We start from the raw sequence: 24,497 nt of genomic DNA on the forward strand, positions 1-24,497 counted from the left end.
ACTGGGGATCAGGAGCCCTTCCTGGGCTGAACTGGGGATCAGGAGCCCTTCCTGGGCTGAACTGGGGATCAGGAGCCCTTCCTGGGCTGAACTGGGGATCAGGAGCCCTTCCTGGGCTGAACTGGGGATCAGGAGCCCTTCCTGGGCCTAACGAGGAATCAGGAGCCCTTCCCGGGCTAAACGATGAATCGGGAGCCCTTCCCGGGCTGAATTTGGGATCGGGAGCCATTCCGAGGCTCGACAGGGGATCGGGAGCCCTTCCTGGGCTAAACTGAGGATTCCGACGTCTCTCCTCCTCGTTTTGACACCGACTTCCCTCCATATTCTGACCCTTATGTCCCGCCCTAGTCAGCTCACCCTCAGCCATGATGCAGGGGGCGGAGCTCCTCTACGTGCTCACACCGTCCACGGCTTGCTCCCTCGTGGTGGGTACTGTCACCAGCTCTCGCACCTGGTCTGACGGGTTGGGCTCAACATCCGAGGCGATCCTCCGCTCAGTCGCTTGGCTTCACTCTGACTCGCCGATCGCGGCGGGAAATGGCTCTCCGTCATCGGTGGGCTCAGGCTGAGGCCATATTCTGGCCCTTATGCCCCGCCATAGTCAGCTCACCCTCAGCCGTGATGCAGGGGGTGGAGCTCCTCTCCGCGCTCACACCGTCCACGGCTTGCTCCCTCGTGGTGGGCACTGTCACCGGCTCTCGCACCTGGTCTGACGCGTTGGGCTCAACATCCGAGGCGATCCTCCTCTCAGCCGCGGGGCTTCGCTCCGGCTCGTGGATCGTGACGGGACATGGCTCTCCGTCATTGGTGGGCTCAGGTTTATGCTCCGTACCGCGGGGAGATGGTGGGCTGGGCTCAGGGTCCTGAGTGGGGCTGGTGTTGTTGTCAGCGATGTCCACAGTTAGATGGGACTTGCAGGACACCAGCACCCACTCGATGAAGGCGGCGAGGCTCTCTCGAGGACCATCCCCGGACAACTGCGCTCGTGTGGTGGCGTTAAGTCCAACTTGATAGAAGGTACAGAGGCAGTTGTCCGGGTAGCACCCACTCGATGAAGGTGGCGAGGCTCTCTCGAGGACCATCCTCAGACAACTGCGCTCGTGTGGTGGCGTTAAGTACAACTTGATAGAATGTACAGAGGCAGTTGTCCGGGTAGTGCGTGAGGTGAGCCAGGGACAGAAAGTCATCCGTGTGGTCCTCAAGAGAGCGTTCCCCCTGCTGCAGCAGGAGGATTTGGAAGGCGGGGTAATCCATAACAAAAAATAAAAACGGACAAAAACCGGAAAAACAAACAAGGGGAAAGACGCCGCTATACTTTACTTTTGGGTCCAGAGACAGGAACAGATATAGTGCAGATAACGAGGGGCAGACAGGTGAGCACAATGAGGGTAATTAACTTAATGATCATACGGGCTAAACCAACAAAAGGGGAAGAAACCACAATAAACAGTCCACAGGGGCGTTACAATTGCGTCACAAAAAATTATTGAGGTCATGTACATATATTGCGGGATAAGCCGATATATTGATTATTGCGACAGGCCTAACTGCACCTTTAATTTTACTCATACAGCAGCCGCTATTGCAGCGGAGGAGAGACGATGGTGGCGCTAATATGGTGCGTGCAATAATTTAACGACCACGTTTAACAGACATGGCTGTTGTTTGAAAGAGTAAGTTTAAATTAATTAACGGTATAAATACAAAAACGCATGAATATACTTCTGTTCTATCTAGGTTCAGAGCCCCCTTAATGACTATCTTGTTTTGGAAGGAAGAAGAAATGGAAGAGATGCTTTGGAAGTGTAAGTATGACCCTCATAAATGTGAAAAGAGAGCACAGCTAACGTTATATAAACATTATCCCCCGGATTCACAGGCCAGTCTCAGACTAAAATGCATGTTCAAGCTGTCTTAACTGAAAATATCTTGCACTGACACAGCTTAAAATAAGTCAGTGCCATTGTTGTGTCTCAAGATGCACACCAGTAAAGTTCTCCAGGCATTTTTATAAAAGTTATTTAAATATCCTAATTTAACCAAGGCCTAGTCCTGGCTTAAGCTAAGCCCTGTCTGTTAACCCCTGTCTCTATGTTCAAACATGGAAGTTATACAAGAACGAAACAATGTCTTTGTTCACATCAGTCATGTACATACATTTAAATTACTTTATGCACTAAAATGTTTATGCCACCTCACAGCAAAACTCCAGATCAGCTGTATGTCATGTGGGTCAACTGAGACCTGTTCTGAGGAGGATCACTTCATTGACTGGCACACTGCACAATTAAATGTAAACACTTAAATCAGATGCCCTTATAAAGGCTGTAACTTTAATGTTTGCTCTTCACAGAAAAGTTGTCAATGACAAGCCTGACATCACCCAAAGGCCAGCTCTTTTTACAGTAAACCAGGTACGTATAAGTGCATTCATCCCATGTTGTATTTGCCATAATTACAAGATTCCAACTTGGAAAAAGAATTCATGTCCTTGTAGAACCCATAATTACCATCTGTAATCTGGGAATTTTCTGAGATCTTCTACTTGTATCACGTGACTGTACCTGACTGCCTCAGATTAATTTAGTCGTTGATAGTGTTGCCATAGAAACGCACAGTTCCCGGTCCAAGGACATGAACAGCTCTAAGTAGAACATGGTGTGAACGCAGCATATGATCTTGAGTATTTGATAACAGCATTATCTAACTGACTTGATAATGTCTTTATCGATCGGTTTCTTCCTCTGTTAGGATGCAGCTGACAAGACAGACTCCAGTAAGAAAAGCACGTTATATTTTATTCAGCAGGTAATGCTCAACCTCGGAAAAAGGTGAGTTAGCGCCTAAAATTCAGTACTGCCAATATTGTGAACTCAGAGTGGAATAAAACCATATAGTTAAAAAAACCAACTAGTTTTTTCTTGTTTTATGGAGAAATGTTTTCAGATAAAAAAAATCATGTTTTGTTGTGTTTTTAAATTAGCATTTGGAATTGAATTAAAATAAAACAGAAAATCTTAATTTTAAAATTGGAAAAATAAAACAACTGATATAGATTTAACTTGGAAATTACACTGAAAAAAATGTTTCATTAATCCAATTAAAAAAATTTAGGGTAATGATTCACATCTATATTTTTTAACTTGAGCCAATGAAAAAGAAATAACTTGCCCTAAACAATATTTTCTATGTCTATGAAAACTATAAAAATAAATTTCTTAAATTAGAATTTTTGTTTTGATTAAATCTATATTATTTTGTTTGGATCAAAAATAGAATTTAAATTAATTGACTTTCTTCAACAAGAAAAATATACTTTGTGCCAGGTTTTATAAAATAGTTTTCATACACATATAAAATATTGTTTAGGGCAAGTTATTTCTTTTTCATTGGCTCAAGTTAAAAAATATAGATATTTAAAAAACAATTTTAATTGGATGAATGAAACATTTATTTCAGTGTGACGGATGAGCTGATCTCCAGTGACAACACCACAGCTGTCATCAAGAGGGCCCAACAGCGCCTTTACTCTCTCCGCAGACTGAAGAAGGTGGATCTCCCTGTCCCAGCCATGATTATGTTCTACAGAGGCACTATTGAAAGCATTCTCACTTACTGCATCTTGTCCTGGTTTGGTAATAGCACAGCAGAGGAGCGACATAAACTGAACAGGAAAGTAAGGACTGCTGAAAAAATCATTGGTGCCTCGTTGCCGTGTCTCCAGGACATCTACATTGAACGCTGCATGCGCAGAGCAGATGGCATCATAAAGGGCTCCACTCATTTCAGTCATGGCATGTTCACATTCCTGCAGTCCGGTAAAAGATACAGAAGTATCAGATCAAGGACTACTAGGCTGTTAAACAGCTTTTTCCCTACAGCTATCAGACTGCTTAATCTGAAAATGTGAACTGCACTTAAGAGACCGCATTTAAAAAAAAAAAAAAAGATATATATATCTATCTATATCTATCTCTCTCTCTCTCTATATATATATATATATATGTTAGTGTATTTTAGTTTATTTATTAATTTTCTTATTTATTAGCTATTTATTTTATACTTTTGCACTGAATTACTGAGATGTGGTGGACATGTGAAACAATCTCGTTTTTATGTGAAACATAAAAATGACAAATAAAAGGAATCTACTAAAATGTATATTCAATAATTATTATAGCAATTTCTAAATAACTATAGACTTTTATATATATTTATTAAATATGCACTATTGTTCAAAGGTTTGGAGTCAATAAGATTTTTTAAAAAGAAATGAATACTTTTACTCAGCTAGGGCATATTAAATGGATCAAAAGTGACAGTAAAAACATATATAATGTTACAAAAGATTTCCATTTGAAATATATGCTGTTCTTTTAAACTTTCTATTCACCAAAGAATCCTGTATCACAGTTTCCACAAAAATATGAAGCAGCAGAACTTTTTTCAGCACTGAAAATAATAAGCAAATCAGCATATTAGAATGATTTTTGAAAAATCATTTGACACTGAAGACTGGAATAATGATGCTGAAAAATTCAACTTTGCATCACAGGAATTACTGTACATTCTAAAATTCATTAAAATAGAAAAGTTGTTTTAAATTGTAATAATATTTCAATGTTTTACTGGGTTTTTTTTCTCGATCAAAAATAAATGCAGCTTTGATGACGTAAAAAAAAAAAAACTTAAGAACCCAAAACTGTAGTCTATTAAAAATACTTTTCCAGCCTGAAAACACAGTTTTAACGTTCAAGGATATTTCCAGATTTTCCGTGACTTTGGGAACACAAGCTTAGACAGAATCAACTTTGCAACTAAGGATGAATTTATTTTCAAGGACACAATAAATTAAAATAATAATCTAATGCCAGTTCACCACCGGCAAGCCATGTAGTTAATTCACTGTCACTGCTGTGAACACACAAATGAATCACAACAAATATTCAATCAGCAGAGCAAGAGAACATCACAGACATCCCATTTGTGACTTAATCAGGGTCTAGTGTTGGTTCGCTCGACTGACCTCACATTTCTTCAGAGGCTTTAAAATTAATTTAGATGTGGGGATACTCCCAATTTAAATGCAAACGTAAAGGTGCTGATATGCTTTCAAAGGGTGACCTTACGCCTGCCCACATTCATTTATCATCATGAGTCACCTTGGCATACAAGCTTTAATATAAATACACTCTCTTAGGTCTTAATGAAAGCATGGTGGCAAATTTGCTTGCATGTGTATTTAGAGAGTTTAAGCAATAGATGTTGCTTAATACAACAGAACAAAATGTTCTTTGCTGAAAGCACAATGAAAGGTCACAGTAGGGTTGATTACATTATTAATAACCACACAGTCTAATTAGTTCTTGAAGTATTTACTCTCTCGTTATACAGTAGATGCAGTTTACTCAGTAACACAATCCTCATAGCTCTTGTAGGACTCACTGAAGGTGGACTGGCTTAAATGCTGAGTTGGACTGAATCCCTCTATCACCTGAAGGCCCTGTGTCTGTCTCGCATGACATCTGACAGTGATTCTCATTCTCTGAACACTGCAGAAACTAAAAGTACACATCCTCACACATAAACACCATCTGACAAGACCAGCTTAGACCAGCATGCATTTCCAAGCTGTTAATGCTTATTTAGATTAGCTGGTGGACCGGCACAACTTTTCTGGAGAAGTTGGGTGATCAAAAAGCTGTAAAAGTTATGATGACACATTATCATAAGTGGAGGGACAAAATGTTCATACCCTACACAATAATTGACTAAAACATTTTTCACATTTCACTTTCTAAATAAGATCACTAGTTTAAAAAAAACACAGTATCAGTATTCTCAATACTTATACAATATAAATCCTCTCAATACTTATCCATTCATCCCTAATAATATCTAAATGTGCTATTGAACATCTTATCTCCAGCAGAGTAAACTCCAGTAGTGCAACAAATTATTAACATTTTTCATCCATGCACTGTGAATCTTAAAGCCAACATGCTGACAGACAACAGGCAGAAGTGCTGCTAGTATGTGTGTGTGTGTGTGTGTGTGTGTGTGTGTGTGTGTGTCCCCTGTGAGGGAGAATATGGATGGGCCACATTTAAAGATGGCAGCGCATGGAGAGGCCACACGGACTGACTTATTGCTTTCCACCTCAAGATCTCATTCAACAAGACTCTCTTCACAGGAGACGACAAAGTACAGTCCATCACTGTCAAGCAGGTTCTCTCTCTCGCTCACTGTGTGTGTAGGTATGTAGAGAACATATTCCCCTCTGGCTGAAAACCTGCTGACCTGCTCTTGGATTTAAGGTAACAACATAAACACAGAACTATGTGCGCATGGCTGCACACATTTAATACTGCATGCCTGCACAGCTGTGCTTCTGTGGTTTGTAACACAACAGCCAACTGAAAGCCATCACCAAATATTAATGATGGATGGATATTTTGGACATCAAATGGTAAACTAACAAATCAACAGTAAACAAATTTCATTATGACCATAGACCAAAAGAAAATGTCTGAATATGAATCAATTGAACTGTTTTAGCCACTACATTGCTGCATAAAACAAATTCCAGTTGGCACAATTACATGTATATTTATATGAATATATTTATATAATTTAAAGTGATAAATCTAATTACATTTACCATAGTCTGGGTCCTATTCTCTACCTTGAACAATTTTGTGCATGGTTTTTGAGAATTAGGCCATGTCATGCAAACTGTCCATGTTGGCATCTGTCTAATTTAGCTGCTTATAATAAGTGGCAGATTAATTTGCATCAAAATACTGTTGAGCTGATTGGACGCACAGCCTTTGATGTCAACTATAAAATATACGAGAAGCATTCTGTTGACAAGACTTCCATCCTAACTCTTAACAATTAGATGCAGAGTTGCATTTTATTATGTGCATTTAGCATTTATATTTTTTTAGCAGTTTAGAACCACTGCACACATTAATATGCATTTAAAGAATTAGCTTATTTGTTGCCTATATGTAGTTAATGCAACCCATAAACACCCTGATATGATAATATTACTGTTATACTGTTGATAGTACAATGAAAGTCCAGAAAATACCATTTAGAAAAGAGCAAATGGACTAAAGTGAACAGATGGCAACTGCGCTGTGGCCCCCAAAAGAGTTTCCTAGTTACTGACATAGGCTTAAATTTTGGTAACATCCAACATTAAGTTCCAAGTAAACACATCTTGCAACTGTAATGAGTGTCAGTATTTATCCATAAAAGACTTTGTGTTCTCAGTGTGTGCTTTCCGCTCAGCGCAGAGCTGATGCGATTCCTCTGTGGTTTCGGTCAGAGCTGACTCATTCGCATTAATGAAACTTCACTGCGGACTCTTTTCACAACCTGAGAGGAAAGCCTCCAAAGATGATGTGTGAATCACAATGGCTCTCCAGACTATTTTGAACCTGCGTTCTCTCTGACAGGACCCTCAGAGCTGTTGACTGAACTGCTCTTGATGGTTTCTGAATGCACCAGACTACATATTTTAAGACACTGAAGTCAATCTTGCCTCTCAGGTAAATAAGACTGTCTCTCTACCTCACATACACACACTGCAAGTCATCTGCGCTGAAGCTGAAAGGAAACAGATGTAAGAATTAAGTGGGATTAATGTTTTGGACCACATTTACTGCAGTCGACAGCTGATGGAAGCTAATGGGATTCAGTACAATACTGGGCCTGTTAGAGGCTGATTAAATCATTCATTATGCCAATTAAAGAGATTAAAATATGACAATATACAGTACAGGACATGGTAAATATATTATTTAGAATCACTCATCGTACTATAAGGCCTGTGGAAATGGATTTAAGTGATGGTTTTATTTGGGGTCTTTCAACTGTGTAAAGCATCAATAACTGCTTAAAAAGGCTGAAACCCACAGCTTGTCACTCCTCTTCCAAGTGTATTATATTATAAAAATAAAAACATGCATTATAAATAGAAAAAACAAATTCTCCTAAGAAGTTTTAAGAAAATATTTATGACAAACTTGGAACATAAACAAGGAATAAACATTCCCACAAAAAGTATGAGCAGCTTTGTTCCACACACAATTTAACAACAATAAATTAATTAACAATATGTGATCGTCACTCACAAAACTTTGCAGTGCCTTAAGTTATCTTCCACTAAATTTACTGCATGTCAGTAGGACTTCAAGCTTGCGGCTCTGCACAGAGCATTTAGCATTTGTATGTTATTCAGTACTACTCGCTTCCTTCCTCTCTCCCTCTAACTGTCTGTTAACTGTCTGCTAACTGCTACCACTCATCTTACACTTAGGAGGCTTCCCTCAGAGATCATGTGTCTCAGAGCTGTAAGAGTGGGATTTCACACAACCCCAACTCAGAGTCAGACACCACCTCTCCACACCAGACACCAGCTCCCCAAACGGCCTGCGGATGAAACCTCCATTCATTCATGTACAAGCACATTTAAAAGCCAGATACTACAACTGTGTTGTCATTCGGCCCTCTGAAAACCATCTCACAGTGAAAGCTGAAGCTGTTTCAATGTTTAGCAAAAGTATACATTATGATTTTTTTAGACTATTCTCAGCTTCAGAGAGCATGCCCACGGACATCCCACGGCCAATTCGCTGACCGTCTGATGAATATTGCTCACAAATCTAGAAATTCAAATATAGAAATCTTTATATTCTGCATCTGGTAAGTGCTAATTAGGGCTGCACGATAAATCGCATGTGATATTTAATGCACATCTTGTCAGTAAAGCCGGTTCTGTAATCAGTGGTAAATCTCCATAACAAATGGAGACGTCAGTGCATTCCTAGACCTAGAAAAACGGTAAATGTGAAAGCATGCACATGATGGAGATTTACCGCTGATTACAGAAACAGCTTTACTAACAAGATGCGCATTAAATATCGCATGCGATTTATCATGCAGCCCTTAGTGCTAATCTGAGTTTAATGCCTTGATGCCACTTCCAACAAACAAAAAAAAGTCCACCTGCAAACAAAGTCATTATTAATAGATAACAGGTTAAAAAAAATGTTTTGAGGATGAGAGAAAAAAAATCAGATTTGCAATGGATTTGGTTTGTCAGGTACTAAACTAAACTAAACTAAACTAAACTAAACTAAACTAAACTAAAATAAAATAAAATAAAATAAAATAAAATAAAATAAAATTTCTGTTAAAGTTTGGTCAGATGACCTCTTTCTTTCTAAGTGGGCAGTTTTGACAAAACTAAATAGCTACTACAGTATAGCATGTATAGCCATATGGGCCTCTTTTTGCATACATTTTATATGAACACACTGAAAGGGTTTGCTATTTTTGGAAAACTGTCAATATATTACTTTCATGAGCTGTTGTGCTCTTAAACGGATAGTTCACCCAAAAAAGAAAAACTCTGTCATCATTTACCCATCCTCAGGTTCTAAACCTGTATGCCTTTCATGAGGGTGAGTAAATGATGATAAAATTCTCATTTTTAGGTGAACTATCCCTTTAAAACACTGTTATCTTGTGTTTGCTATTTCTTATTAATGGCACCATCACTAAAGCAAAGCCACTATTTCTGCTCAAGGTTTTAAGAAAGGAATATGTGTTTGTGCTTCTTAATGTCAGCTCTGTTTACTCTTCCATATGTCTCTCTCTCTCTCTCTCTCTGTCTGTCTGTCTGTCTCTGTCTGTCTGTGTCTGTCTGTCTGTCTGTCTGTCTGTCTGTGTGTGTGTGTGTGTGTGTGTGTGTGTGTGTGTGTGTGTGTGTGTGTGCGCGTGCATGTGTGAAGCCTGAAAACAGAGACCGGAGCCGAGGAGACTCGAGACTCTCGTGTCAATATCAGGCTAACAGAGAGTAAATGGATAGTGAAAAGTACAAAGTGGAGGTTAGGAAGTTATTTATTTTTTTCTTCAGAAGACGTGGCGAGTTAATGTCTCCTGATGTGTCTCCTGAGTTCACCCAAAAATGAAGAGTTTGTCATGTTCCAAACCTGTATGATTGACTTTCCTCTGTAGAACACAAAATAAGATATTTTGAGAAACGACTGTTTCTATGCTTTTTTGGACCCCACAGTTGAAGCATTCTATAAAATATACTCTTTTTGTTCCACAGAAGAAAGTAAGTCATACAGGTTTAGAACAACATGAGGGTGAGTAAATGATGACATTTTTAATTTCTAGATGAAAAGTCATTACTGTATTGGCTGAAAATTTTTTTACACAGTTCACACAAATCTATTGTATAAAGCTTACATGTCATATAGACACATTTTCTTTGTCATTTTTTTATGCTGAATGGTGGAACAGTAAAGAATATGCGTTCAAACCGGTGTTACTAATATTAGCGCTGATTGGATGCTAGGTGGTGCTATGGGGTATTTTTGCTGCACAACTGCATACACAAGAATGCAAGGCAGTTTAATTCTAAACTTTTAATTTTATTTATTTTTTAATATAATTTTAGGTCAAATGAAAATAATAATAACAATAATAATAAATAATTTGCACATTTGTTCAAGGAACCAAAAATGATCTGCACATGTGTCCTCTACCTCGGTCCTTCATAGAAATAAGTGAGTATGCGTGTAGCGAATACAATATGCAATGTTGATTTTCCTTATTTTATTTGCAATATTTAGCAATAGCTTAAGATGTGTTACATTTTCACACACCATTGCAAACATTGTTTGTTACACTGCTATATGCACTTTTGGTCTAGATGTACCTGCAATTCTAAATTTTTAAGGCCATTCTTTTAATTAGGATAATAATATATGAGCTGTTGGTGTCAAAAATGTTTAATTAGTATAAACTAATTCCATATTGGTAACATCCTTCATACCAAGAATAACCTGTATAATCAATATATTCCATAGCAAGTCTTTTTTTTTTTTTGGTTACCGTGTTACATTCTTCAGAGTTATTTCTTTTGCGTTCTACAAAAGAAATACAATTTGAATGAAGATTTAAGATTTTCAAACAATCACTTCAAACAATCACAAGAGTTGCTCACTTTCAGCACTAAAACAACAAAATTAATCAGCCAGAGGACAACAAGTTTTCAAAAGCTGTGGCAAGAGCCAAGTACTGAGAAATACACACAGCTGCCTCAGACGGCCTTGTGTTGATGCCTGTCTGTCATGCCAGAACTCCTTCAAACAGCCTCTTTCCCCGCTCCGGAGAAAATGTGAATCCATGCACGTAGGTCATTTCGCTTCAAGCCTCACATTCATTCATTATCTGTGTAAGGGATATGGTGTTGTTCACGATGATTTAAGCAGCTTCATAAATGTTCCGTTCCAGACAGGTAGTCTGAAGAAACACAACAAATGACACTTTCCCTCAAGCCAAAAGAGGGAACACACAGGTGAGCGATCATCTACCACAGTTCTCTCTTCCATTGGTGACATTCACACACACGTGTATGCGTGTGTCTGGGCCGTGCGTTTAATGCGCTTACGCAACAGCACAAAGCGCAACACTGGCTGCCTGTGAACTCAAGCTGATAATTTGCCCGGCGGCCCCTGGACCTCATGAGAACTGCAATGATCACACAGCTCAGTCTCCAAATCATAACATGACTTTCAGTGGGGTTGACTTTTAGATAGCAATTTCTATAGGAAATTGTTAAGAAGCATCTCACACAAGCCAAATAATCTCTTGGTTCAAAATTTGCCAAATGTTAGCAATCCTTCAAAGGGACAGTCCACCCAAAAATGAACATTCTGTCATGATTTAGTCACCCTCATGTTGTTCCAAACTTGTATGACCTTCTTCTGTGCAACATAAAAGAAGATATTTAGAAAAATGTTACTACTGTTCAACAACATTTTGACTTTGGCTTTCCTTGGATTTTGGGTGAACCATCCTTTTGCCTAGGGATGCACTGACAGAAATGTCAGATACAGTAATTATATTAATGCTAGGGATAAAATCTATATTATTTTGTATAAATAAATAAATGTAAATACGTAATAAATAAATAGATAAATAAATGTAAGTATGCAAGTAAATAATCATGTAAATAAGTAATAAATAAATAAATAAAAACACATAGTAAATGAATAAAATAAAAAAGCATTCAAGTAAATAAATAGAGTGCGAAGTAAATAAATAAATAAATAAAAAGTATGCAAGAAAATCAATTGATCAATCATGAAAAGTATGCAAGTAAGTAATTAAGGAAACAAAAATCAATCGTTTTAAATACTGAAGTGAATTTAGGCTTTAAAACAGCATGAAAAACAAATATTAATTTTGAGACCTGCTTAATATTACATATAACAGCATTATTAAATTATTAGTGCAGGTAGCTTTCTAGGTATTATACTCCTTCGGTCTGCCTCAGGTGGCAACAGGATGTAGCTCACAGTAAATGTGTGCTCTTTTTGTGTTTGTATTCAAAGCCATCTCTGATTTTTTGCAGTTGTCAGCACAATCTTTATTGTGTCCATTAGGGGTGCCTTAAGGTCATCAGAGGCCCCTGGGCTACAGCATTACGGTAGGCCCCTCTACCCTATATATATATTTTTTTTTTTGTTTAGCTTCCTGACAATTATGTCCAATTTAAAAATTTTCTTGTTGACATGCCAGTTAATATTTACAACAATGTTCTGTTTACAATATGAATACAAGTGAACATGCAAATTCACTCTTTGCCAGAGGGTGGAGCTTGTGGAGCAGCATAATTATAGCCTTTACTTAAAGTAAACACTACGTTATTACAGGCATTATACGAAGGTAATATGAAAAGAAAATGCCATCAAAACTTTCCTGGCCGAAATGTGAGTTTACAGGTATGATTTAAACATTACACATAATATTCATTATTCATCATTAGTAGATTGGAACTATCACTTGGCAAGTTGGCATAAATGTGGGTTATTTGGTGGTTGCTAACTACGTTTTTATTTTGAAACATGCCATACTCAAGTTTAATTAATTAAATCATAGCATAAAGACATGTACACAGATTAGCTCTCATGCTAGGCTTCTTTACTAGCGCATTGTGCATTCCGCTCACAGTATATCAGTGGAACATACCAACTATACAAACTGTGTGGGGGAAACCTAAACTGAACCATTCACTACATATACTACAAGCAGGATGTCACTGAAAATGAGTGTGTGAGTTTGTTTACATAATGCTGTTGTCACCGCTGCAAACTCCCATATAAATAATTATTTGAAAAATATCATTTACCTGCAGCCAGTAGGCCCCTCCCAAGTGTAGGCCCCTGGGCTTCAACCCGTTGAAGCCTGTGCGTTAATGCGCCCCTGGTGTCCATATAGGAAACAGCTGTGGAGCAACAGTGGTCACAGCTCTCAGTGCAACACTAGAGTCATGCAGAATCTCTGATTTATCTCCCGCTGAGTCTGTCGCCGTGAGCGGCATTACAGAACGCCTTCCTGTTGGCCAGGCCTAGCTCTGCAAAATAGTGCCTGACGTACTGAAGAGTGAATATTGTATCAAACACACTTGCCAGTCCAAATCCATAACGTCTAGACATGTCATCCCAACCGGTTTAGAACAACTCAAACCCTCGGTACAGCACAACCTGCAACAGACAAATGGGTTGAGCCTCTAAATCACCTTAGGGCAACCATCTAACTTTTTTTTTTCCATTTGCAAGATTTGGTAATGGGTTTTGCAGCAGGTATTGATTAGCTGTCCAGGTGGCATTAATCTAGGACAACAGGAATATAAATGAAACATATGGCCGTGTCTTGTATACAACTCTTGGGGTGAACCACCCCCGTTACAACTGGGGCTCTACAGTAATAATCAAATGAGATAATGATTCCTGTCCCACACTGTCCAACTTTCACAACCTAATTGTTTCAGGATTTGAGAAATAAGATTGCGCAGATCCGAATCATGAAACAGATTGCATAACAGCAAAAGCGCTCATCCATCTGGAAGACACGTCGGAAGATAAGTGGAGTCAATTAAAGTTTAATTTTGGAGATGAAAAGGTAAAAATAGCTTTTTGTCAGTAATTTGAAGAAACCTGAAAAGACCCAAAATAAATCTACAAAACTCTCTACTCATCAAAGCAACCCCATTCTGTCAGACACCACTTCTTTAAAATAAAGGGACAAACACATGCACACTTACTCTGTCTGCAAAGCGCTGAGCTCTACAGAGACAAACATCAGCCATTTAACAATTTGAAAAGGTTTTTTATCTTAGAAACTAATAAAAATGAACCAATAGTCCTCTTGGCGAAGTAAAATGAAGAAATAACAGCACATGTATATAAAAACATTAACATTTTTCTGAACAAAGTATCTTTATATTTTGAGAACATGGATTCATGTTATACTTTTTTGTAAACAAGGATGGTAGAAAGATCAGAACCGTAATTTGTACTGTAGGTATTGTTTCATTAAACCCTGTTGAGTGACCTAAGAAGTGCATACAGTACTGTACAGTTGTTCTAAAACCTGCAGCACTGCAGTACAGATAAAAGGACAACAACACATTTGTCCACCAATGTCCTTTAACTCCTTCAGATCTGACCTTCAGGTCCAGTGTCAGCTTGTGTTCTGCTACAGTGGGGGCTGATGGCTGGAATAGCTTCATGAATAATTCGTGTTGACAGAGAAGGTGGCCTGGGAGAAGAGCGTAGCTTCAGTTCAGTGTGGCACAGATTACGAGACACAACTGCTGTTCAATACAGGACTACTGAGATAATGATCACAGGCTCCCAAGTCAAGTCAACAAGCTTCAGACCAACATAAAGAGAAAGAGAAGAGGCATGTATGGTGAGGTATGTACTGTATAGCGCAGCTTTCTGTAAGAATGCTGGATCTGTGTCTTCTGATATGAATGCTGAACACATCAGTGCTGCAGGAGAACTATCCCACAGACTGTTATAAACACACACACACACTGGAAGGATCTAGAGGACAAAAATAATCTGATAAGAGAACATCACACATTTGAGTTAGGAGTGTGATGATAACTGTTTCTCATTGCACTCAAGCGATTGTTAGATACTGCCATACTGTGCCTGGATTAGAATAGAATAGAAGAGAATAGAATAAAATAAAATATTGGCTATTATACAACAATTAGCTTTGGTCTATTTTGGTATTATATTTGTTGATAGTAGTGGTGTGCGATATCACCTTTTTTGATCGTGGACGATTAAAATGTCTCCACGATCTGCTTTTGAAGAAATATGGTAGTATCGTGCTACAGTACACACTCTATCAGCTGCTATTCTGGCGCCTCCATCTCAATATACTGGTCACTGGGGACAGCAACTGTTTGGTTACCCACATTCTTCAAGTCAAGTCAAGTCAAGTCAAGTCTGCTTTATTGTCAATTCTTCCTCGCTGAAATGATGGGCTATCCTCCTTCTTCAATATAACTTCCATATTCAACTGAAGAAAGAAACTCCTTCAGGTTGAAAACAACTTGAGAGTGAGTAAAATAACCATTTAAATTTTTTGATGAACTATCCCTTTAATGTTAAAACAACAACAACAAAAAACAGAAAAATCACTCACTGCTCGACTGAAAAACTTTAATACGGTTGCTTTAATAAGAATCAATGTAGGATACTTTATACAGTGAAGTGTATATAGTGTTTTATTTTATATTTGTTCATTACATTTCTTGAAAGCTACTGCTAAATACATCTACTGTACCTGAACACAAAAAAAGCACAGTTTTTTTTATTTCTATATCATGTATTTGTAATGTGTATCTTTGTTCTTGTATTTTTTTAAAGGGGTCATATGATGCTTTTTTAAAGATCATTATTTTGTGTATTTGGTGTAACAGAATGTGTTGACATGCTTTAATGTTCAAAAAACACATTATTTTTCAAATACTGTACATTTGATAAAGAATATCTCTTTGGTTTTGAGACTTTAGTCTTTGCAACTTCAGGGATCTTTATCTATTCACGAACAGCTTGTAACACTCCAAAGAGAAAGGAAAACTTGAAATCGCATCATATGACCCCTTTAAATAACAAAGATAAAATAATTACAAAGATTTTTATCTTTGCCCACTTTGGCCTAAATATCAGACATTCTTTTTGGCTGTACTGCTCAGACAACTTGCAAAATAGTAAAACCAACATGAAAGAATCCTGAAAAAATATTGTAATATGATATTTTTGCCATATCGCCCACCCCTAGTTGACAGTGTAAAAAAATATAAACAAAATGGCATAATTCTGTCTGAAATGTAAGTTACTCAATAATAGAAATGTTGTTTTTAAAGCAGTATCACACGAGCGCGAGTGCTGTTGGTCTGATTATTAGCACAGTTCATAATTTGAACAGCACTACTGCAAGAACAATATTTCTTTTATATAACAGTTCAATAAGTTAATATATAAGTCATTCATATTTTAGACAATATTGCCAGTTACTGTAATCTAATCAGTAAATCTCCACCTAAGTCGCTGTAAGATCTCCACCACAAATGTACAGACTCACAGTCTGTCTGGAACACGCAAACATGGACAAGCAGAGTGATAAAAAAAAGAGAGAAAAAAATGCTAAATCGTAAATTCGAAAACAGAAACAAACTGTTAATAATAAACATAATATTCTCAATTTTTCTCTACATCCATTTAGAAGCATTAAACTCTAAACATTCTAAACTCTAACATTAAAACCTAAGCTCAGTTATATCTCAAACCACAACACATTCTTTCATTTGATAAACTGCTCTTTACACTATCTTAAATTGCACTTTACGACCTTGAGTGCTCAAAGCATTACCATGGGAACAGTTGGCAAGACAAATTTGACAGGAATATAAAGAACAATGCCATAAGACTCTCAATTTTATATAATCCAGTTGTTGCTTTAAAGCCAAAGCTATGTTTTAGGCAGACAGATTGCATTTCATCCACAAAAGTTGTGTGGCCAAAAGATTTATGTCAGGGATATCAGAGATGTCAAGTGGAAAGTCTCTCTGTCTGTGTCTGTGTCTGTGTGTGTGTGTGTGTGTGTGTGTGTATGTGTGTGTGCAAACACCTGCTGGCAGAAGCTACAGCAGCTCTGCATCTGTCATCATTTAGACGCCCTCCACATGTTCCAAACCTGCATCAGTTTCTTTCTTCTGTTGAGCACAAAAGAAGGTATTCTGAAGAATGTTGGTAACCAAACAGTTGACAGTAGCCATTGACTTCCATGGTACTGTATTATTTTCCATAATATGGAAGTCAATGATTACCATAAACTGTTTGGAAGAACGTGAGTGCGAGTAAATGATGACAGAATTTTCATTTTTGGGTGAACCCTTAGGACAGAGCAGAATTAACTCTGGATATACTCTGGTTTAAGACCTGTTCAAGATCTGTGTTTCAAAATCTGCCAAATATTTTCATGTTTTGTCTGATAAGCAATAAATGGACAATATTAAAATTCTATAATATTTTATCTAAATAAATAATAATGATAAGAATAAACAGAAAACTATCATTTTAAATAGAGGTCGACCGATTGATCGGCCGGCCGATTAATCGGCCGATTTTTGGCATTTTTTAATGAATCGGCATCGGCCGATTGTGCAGCAAATTAGGCTGATTTATAGGCAGGCGCATCTGCGGGCAGCTAAGCATTGTTGCGGAATGCCGGAGAATCTCTTTCTGGCTGCGTGTGCGTGAGAGACGGAGCAACTCACACTCTGCAGCCGCTTCTTGTTCACACAAAGCTTCAGCTAATGATGGCAGGGCAAAACAGACCGTTTCGAAAGCGTAATTATGTTTTACCCTACTAGAATTGATGCCGGAAAGTTATCATATTCATAAGTGCAACAAGTAATTTGCATGTGAAATAGGGATATGCCGGTATCAAATTTTCATGTTGCGATTAATTGCTAATGCTTTTATCACGGTATACGGTATTATCACGGTGTTTAAATTTAGTTTTAAATAAGTGCTGTCATAATACAGTATAACAGGTTTAATAACTTTTTTCTTATAACAAAAATAACTGAACATTTAAATGCAATAAAGCAATACAGAAAAATGTATAAAGCTAAAAGTTTTACACAGATTAAAGTGCAAAAGAACTATAAAGACCAATAGGTATCACTTTACAATAAGACCTCATTAGTTAACCTTAGTTAATGCATTAACATTCACAATGAGCAATAGCTATATTTGCTACAGAAGTTATTAATTATTAGTTATTAAGTCTTAGTTCATGTTAGCTCATTAAATAACACAGTTGCAACTTTCGATTTTAACGTGTTATTAAATATTGGAATACCTAAGATTAATGAATGTTCACAGTGCACTCTTAAGCAGTTATGAGCAGCGGGCTGTGAATTATGTGTGAACTTTATTTTTGTTATCACTTGGCCATTTGACTTATAGCAGTGTCCAGTGTTTCCCATACATTGAGTTATTTGTGGCGGCTCGTCACTGCCATAAATAGATTTCCCAAAAGGCGTATACTTCGTTGAATAAACTGAGCACTGCACGTTTCAAAATTAAAATGCAGCGCGGGTGTTTTTATATGAATGTATCTTCGAAAAGAACCGGCTGTCTTCAGAAAAGCTTCAATGTCATTTTCATTTTGTCTTTCCTGTAATGCCTTATAAAGTAGTGTTTTTGACTGTGAGCGCAGTGCTTATTAGATTACAGCTGTTACCGGGGAAACCGCTATATTTCCCGCTCCAACAGCGCCTCCTGCTGGCAGAGAATGAATTTGCATTTGCAAGTCTGTGGGAAACACTGGTGTCTGTCAGCAAACATAAACAAAAAGTATGCTTCAGAACTGTTTTGAGAAGGTGCTTATGTTTTGAGCCATGTATTATTACTCTGAATTAGGCTACTACTACTATTACTATCTTGTACCCTGCAATAATCATGTACTCAAACTCACTTTTATGAGATGAAGGGAAAAAAGAAAAGAAAATCGGACAAAAAAATCGGCATCATATATCGGCCATCGGCTGCCCTGATTTCTAAATATCGGCATCGGCCAGTGAAAAACCCCTATCGGTCGACCTCTAATTTTAAATGCTACAATGAATGTGGGCATCACAACATGATAATGTACAGTATGAGAAATTGATATTCATTTTAAGATTTGTGAGATTACAATTAACATTGTTATTAAATATTTTTTTAAGATTAGCTTAAAAAAATTCTAATAACGACCAATATCTGGTTACTGATATAAAAATATATACACTGCTGTGCAAAAATTTAGAGGTCTGTACAATTTATTAAATATTTTTGAAAGAAGTCTTCTCATGCTCTCCAAGGCTGCATTATTTATATAGTACTAAAGCAATACTCAATTTATATATATACTGTGTGTATATATACAGTATATATATATATTTTTTTTTTTTTTTTTTTTTTTTTACATGATAAAACTTGCTGTCTCTAGCCAATTTACCTGTTCTCAGACCAATCACAGAAGTTGTTAATGCTGCTAAAAATGTTTGGCTACTAGGCATTGTGAGAGGAATTACAACACATATATACAGTACTATAGACATGCAAGGATGCCTGAGGGGAAATTGAGTGCTGTGTTATGATGACATCACAGATAGCAGCTACTCTTTCGTCTGTCTCTCTCAGGCGGGTCGATACCCATTTAATGGGGAACAATTATATTAATGCTTTAATAAATTGCTACATCACATTTATTTGGCAGAGCATCCAGAAGCAAAATATAAAGCCAGCTCCAGGGAGCAGGCTACATTTATATTACTATCCAAAGGTCCGGAGAGAAAAACAATTAAAGATCTGTTCTGAATCATAACCCCACATCTGTCAACATTTAACATACAAAATAATAATTAGCAATGGCAGGATTCAAGTGAAATAAACTCATATAGCTTACTTAAGCTACATGATCACATAATCACATATTTTAAAGGTGCTGACAGTTCTGTTAATTGCAGATTTTTAGGGTTGAAATAAAAGACAGGACACAGGAGGCTGTAGTCCATTAAATAGGGTCTAGCAAATGCTAATGAACCCAGTTCATACACAAACCTGTTAGAGAGTTAAAGCCTGTTATTGTTACAGTATAAAAGCCACTGAAACAGCATCTCAGCTACAGTAGTTATTCTATGATCAATTGTCTGATTCAGCCCACAGCACCTCAGAGGTCTGCTTCCCTAGATGTAACCCATTGTTCCTAAATCAAAAGGCTGCGGTGGGCATCATTATTATAGCCCCCCTGTGGACAAAGTAATGACTTGCTGCACTAGGAGAAAACTGAATCAAGAGGAAAGCACATACAGTAGCTCATCTTTAATGTCACCACCCCCGCGTTACTCACCGAGACCGGGGAAATCACTCGGTGATTCAGCTTCACTCACATCCTACAGTTCAGAGTTTTGTTTTGAGAAGACAACAGGTTAGCCATTAGCATCAGCGCTCCAGCAATAATATCCCTGCCCTTTTGTGTACAGAGCATTGAGAGAAACATGAGGTAAAATGCCAGTAGTGTAACTTTGAATCAAATGTCAAAGCAAAGAACACGTTGCATTCACATAATTAAAAGATTATTAGATCTTTTTTACGGTGATGCGTTTAATTTCTGCACTAATAACAGAACAAAAAAAGAAATGCAACAGTAATGACTGTCTGAAAACAGGTTTCCAGTAGATGTCTGGTTTGTGAACAAATTGTTCTTTTTAGTGAACAGGATGAACTAGTTAACCAAACTGGACTGAATTATCTGAAACAGTTCACGGCCCGAGACTACACTGATCCCTAATTTACACATTAAAAAATTTTCAGACATGCCTGACAGTCACTCCAACTCAAAATCCCGGAAACTATGATGCTGTTTTTAGCCAAAAGACTTGAAAGAGGGGGCGAAATATGCATTTCTTTAAGGTTTCTCATGGTCTCTGTAAAAAAGTTACACTGTTTGAGTTAAGACTTGTTTACTCACTTTATATGCTTTAAATATGTAAAACATCTGCCTTTGCACATCATTGCCTGCATTGGGTGTTTTAGTTGAAAAATGAATGTAAAGTTTAATGTGAAAAACTGATGGAGAAAAAAATGTAAATTGTTGCTTACACAAAGCTTTATCTGAATGTGTTTCTGAGCGTATATTTTTATCCACCGGGGTAAATAGCCGTGCTTTTCAGTGATGTCATTGCATGATGACATAAACTGGTGAATCGTGAAAATGAATCCGATTTCACATTACTTGTTTCCAATTTGTCACAAGTTCAAAGTATACTTCAGTACGCTAGGGTAAGCATACAGTGTGCATGTCAACAATATGACTTTCTGTAAATCTGTCTTTGAAACAATATGCAATGTGAAAAATGCTAGACAAATAAATCAGACTTGACTTTGGGCTTTAAACCTTTCCAAATGCTTCAGTCTGTCTTTAGATAAACAACTGTATGTTGTGCATAGACCTTCCATTCTACAAGTTTAACTCTGATCTCCCACTAAACAACAAGTCAATCCAAACAAGTGTGAACGTGGTCAGCAAACACTTGGCCATTAGCTGCTGTCCTGAATGACACACGCAGCTGGTCTCTCACAGTTTTGGGCAGATCTGAGGAGTGAGAAAGTAGGAGGAGAATGACGAGCTCTTTTCATTTGACTGCGGCCTCTGGCGCAGCGGGAGCAAGGAAGCATTCAATTGTTTTTCAGATGGTTGTTTCCCTGCCTCTCCCTCCAGATGCATGTCAAGGTTTTACATCACTACCCTTATTAATGTCAGCGATCTGAACCTGAGGTCACCTGAGGAGGACACACGCTCTGAGAGCAGTGGAGGTTATTGTGTATGCTATACATGACCTAAACTGCTGAGGGATTTCAACTCACTGAGCTGATTCCTGTAAACAAAACTAGCTACGAATTGTATGCATAACAAATTCCAGATGCAGTTATGTAATGAGATCATGACTAGGAATGCACAATTTATTCATGTCTGTGTCATATCAATGTGATTTTAATGCCTGATGAACAGTCAACCACAACAAACAACAGTTAAGTAGCTGACCAGATACTGAAATCATTTGGTATAAATTATGATCTCGGTTCACATCTCACAAAGGTTTTTTTTTTTTTTTCCAAAAAGATGTATAGTTACAGCTAAGATAAATAAAACACATGTGAGATGTGCCTCTGTTTGACATCTGCAGCCTCTCTCTTCACAAAGAAGATAAGTACAGCTTGAGGAGACACTTCTCAACCAGCGACCTTTTGAGGACAAAGACGGATGGTATCTGTACAGCAGCTGTCATATTATTGACCAAAACATTACCCTGGGAAACTGGTCATAATTTAATCAAATGTTTCCACCTAAAACCACCTTGTACCATCACCTTAAAAAAGTCATAGAAAATATCCATAACAACTGTAGCTAGCTAGTATGGATTTAATTTAGAAAGTTTTTATTTGTATATCTAATTAAAATTTAATTTAGACATTACAAATGCAAATGCATAGTCATTTTTCCTTACAAACATCAGTACAACAAGTAATTAAATGTGCTATTAAACCTAAACATACTACTTAACTACTGTTCAAAAGTTTTTAAAATTTCAGTATTTTTATTCAAAGAATCCTGAATAAATGTTCACAAAAATCAAGCAGCACAACTGTTTTCAACATTGAAGAGAAGAAGAAATGTATCTTGAGCAACAATTCAGCATATCAGAATGATTTCTGAAGGATCATGTGACACTGAAGTCTTGCCATCACAGAAATAAATTAAATTTAAAATATATTCAAAAAGAGAACAGTAATTTTAAATCGTAATAATAATAATGTACAAGATAGTAAATAAGAAGTTATTAAGATTTACTGTATTTTGATCAAACAAATGCAGACTACTTTCAAAAACTTATCAGTGGTGTATACTTTTTAGGGTCAAAAATTTCCAGAGTTATGTTGAGTAGCACAAAAGTATCATCAGTAAGAACCACTGATTTAAATAAATAAATAAATAAAGGTCATACGGAACTTATGTAGCCCCTATTCAGCGCTGTGCTCTTTGTCTTCTATCTTCCATTTAAATCTCCACAACTTGAAGGTAAGTTTGTATGGATTTATAAATGAACCGCTCGTTCTTCAACCAGAAATTTACAATTGCTATGGTTAAATAAATGTTCAGCGATATCTTCAAAAGATTTTTTAATTTTGGCACATATTTTTCTCTATATACTGTTGATATGGCAACTAGTAAATACTGTAAGTTTTGTTATGCTAGCATGTCTGGAAATGTTTAAACCATGTGTGTTATATTTCTTGAGTCACAGGCCTGCAAACTTTGAAAAAAAAAACTGAAAAGTGCTTTCTCCCATTTTTGAATGGTCACCATTGGCATAAAATGCAATCTCATTTCAAAATCTTCCCAGTCTACTGACATCTGTTATGATATCCAGTTCAGACATTACAATGCACAGGATACTGTACCTTTCGTTAACTCTACAATAAGCAAATTCACTTCATCAGCTAATTACTCTTCAACAACGCTGGTATAGAGTTACCGTAAAAACAGAAGTTCAAAGACAAAATTCTAAAGATGGCTGTGCACTTGTTTCTCTGATACATAAGGTCTATAAGGGAAAAGCCTGAATTTCCACACTAGCCCTAATAGCCCTCATAGTACTCATCTGATCTTTTACTCATACTGTCCATTGGTAGCACGTGCATATGTGGGGCTGCGTAGTCTTGAGTCAGCACTGATCAATGGCCACAGGACAGGCAGACAGGCCCTTAAAAAGAGTGATGGGAGGATGAGAGCTGAGGTTGTAGCTTCAGCGAGCACGTCACTTCAGCAGCACGCTATAAGCCACCTCAGTTTGTCTCATCACTTCTCAGCTGTCAGTCAGCAACTGCAGAAAGCAGGAATGGGCGGCAAGGAAAAGCAGCAACCATTTCAACAGCTATCAGCACTCCTTAAAATATGTTGCCTCCTCATTCCTACCATAACTCTCGTACCTTGAACTCTGACCCCCATGCACAGCAACATGCATGTGTTACATTGCTTGAGACCTGTTGACCCAAAGCTCATAGCGATAACAGCTGTTTAGTGGCCAATCAAATTTTCAAACTTTAAATCATTTCACACTGACCTACCCAACCTAAGGCCACATGCCTTCAACATGGTTTCAGTGTGTAACCTTATACTGTACATAACAGCGTGTAGTTTGCAGTGCACATACAGGCAGCCTATGATGCTTACCAGACATAAGTGGAATGACAATTTCCTCTGTCCTTGATCTTTTAGCTATGTGCTGAAGATATACCAGAGAATTGAGAAATGTAAATGTAACTTTGTCTTTGATTTACAGGCAGACATATTTAATGCATCTGCACTGGTTTATGTGTGTTCTTTACAAGAGCTTCACTTTAGGTAGTTCTCTGCTTTCCTACCTCACAAACAAAACCATCAGGCTTTATGTCAGGATTTATATGGTATGGCTGATATGTTGGTTGACGTTATGAAGTTCGGGGACTGTGATTTTTTTTTTTTTTTTTTTTTTTTTTTTTTTTTTTTTT

At 37.4% G+C, this 24,497-nt stretch overlaps 1 protein-coding gene and 2 long non-coding RNA genes across 3 annotated transcripts in view; 2 read left to right on the forward strand and 1 right to left on the reverse strand.

Annotated features, from left to right (window-relative positions):
- The window catches only part of LOC107665438 (fibroblast growth factor 13-like), a 123,228-nt gene that overhangs the window by 69,331 nt on the left and 29,400 nt on the right, over positions 1-24,497 (reverse strand). The gene's annotated exons all lie outside the window — the stretch shown is intronic.
- LOC107665439 (uncharacterized) lies at positions 1,778-2,790 on the forward strand. The gene is made up of 3 exons (XR_001631549.1): positions 1,778-1,805; positions 2,354-2,414; positions 2,752-2,790. It is a non-coding gene; the product is annotated as an uncharacterized LOC107665439 (long non-coding RNA).
- LOC107665440 (uncharacterized) overlaps positions 16,365-24,497 on the forward strand; it is a 17,387-nt gene continuing 9,254 nt past the window's right edge. Inside the window, exon 1 of the long non-coding RNA XR_001631550.1 lies at positions 16,365-16,376. This is a non-coding gene — a long non-coding RNA (uncharacterized LOC107665440). The remainder of the gene's footprint in view (positions 16,377-24,497) is intronic.

Source organism: Sinocyclocheilus anshuiensis, unplaced genomic scaffold (assembly GCF_001515605.1).
Source record: "Sinocyclocheilus anshuiensis isolate Anshui unplaced genomic scaffold, SAMN03320099.WGS_v1.1 scaffold771, whole genome shotgun sequence".
Taxonomy (NCBI): Eukaryota; Metazoa; Chordata; class Actinopteri; order Cypriniformes; family Cyprinidae; genus Sinocyclocheilus; species Sinocyclocheilus anshuiensis.